The sequence below is a fragment of the Theobroma umbraticum genome, unplaced genomic scaffold, assembly GCF_002168275.2.
Source record: "Theobroma umbraticum cultivar Fairchild unplaced genomic scaffold, ASM216827v3 scaffold_299.0, whole genome shotgun sequence".
NCBI classification, from domain to species: Eukaryota; Viridiplantae; Streptophyta; class Magnoliopsida; order Malvales; family Malvaceae; genus Theobroma; species Theobroma umbraticum.
The window spans coordinates 417,494-418,646 of NW_018397285.1; the positions used below are offsets into that span (position 1 = coordinate 417,494).

General features: G+C 37.5%; 1 long non-coding RNA gene across 1 annotated transcript in view; it reads right to left on the reverse strand.

Annotated features, from left to right (window-relative positions):
• Nucleotides 1–689: 689 nt before the first annotated feature.
• The window catches only part of LOC110428482 (uncharacterized), a 1,423-nt gene continuing 959 nt past the window's right edge, over nucleotides 690–1,153 (reverse strand). The window contains exon 3 of the long non-coding RNA XR_002446458.1: nucleotides 690–994. This is a non-coding gene — a long non-coding RNA (uncharacterized LOC110428482). The remainder of the gene's footprint in view (nucleotides 995–1,153) is intronic.

Sequence of the window (1,153 nt, forward strand, 5' to 3'; positions counted from 1 at the left end):
CACATGAATATTGGTTTACACCTCGCTCAGTACTCAAAGTCATAAACTTCAAGTGAATCACAACAATTTAATATTCAATCCAGTTAGAGTGTGCCCTTTATTACCGTTACCGCACATGCTCCTTTATATTGACCTCAATAACAACCCAATGTCATCCAATTCCTTCTTCTTGACAACCATGGGTTCAAGTTATAGCTCCACCAAATGAATAAGTTATTATGGACCTATTAGTCCAACCCCACTTTCCTTCATCTTTAATCGGAGGGATAAGCCATTATATTAACCTTTCATTAGGAGCATTTTGCTCTACAATCATTCCAACAATGGCTCATGTTTCGGGCGGCATCTCGAACCCGGACAACAGTACTACTTATAACCTTTATATGACGTTAGTAAAAAGGTAGGTTGCTACGAATAGGAGTTTATATAGCCTCCTGTCTATGACTTGTGCTACTGTCACAAACCATAAACAAGTGCTACTGTCACAAACCATAAACAAGACTCTACATTAACTCCAACAACTCCGCTGAATAACATGAGAATTCCTAAGACTCGACTAAACGTAGGACTCTGATACCAAGTCTGTAACGACCTCTTCCCTCGATCGTTACCTGCGTCCGAGACTTACGAGTAAACCCGCCAAATCCCGAACAAGCCTTAGTTAAGCCTTCACACAATTTAAACTCAACTTACAATTTTTAACACCATATTTCATTTAAACCAATTATTCACAACATTTAAACATGGCTTTTAAATACAAACAACCAGATTTGATAATTCCATACGATTTCAACATAATATGTAGTAGTCATTACATAACTTTAAGTTCTAGCTAGTACATTTCTAGTAACTATTAATCATTACAAGCCTGACTATTTGACACATACCGACCTCTAGGTAACGGAGTGACTCTGAGTAGAAGTATAGAGATGCCATTACCTAGGCTGTAACTAGCCTCGAGATACTGAATAAAGCACTAGAACTGATTACTTATCTACAAAAGAAAATAAGGAGGGGTGAGTCTCACAGACTTAGTGATCATCAACTCTATGAGTAGGGCGTAGATGGGAAACAAACTAAAGGCAGAAGATTTGAATATTAAAAATGCAAGCATATATGTAAACAATTTACTCAAAAAGGGAGGTTTGTGCCT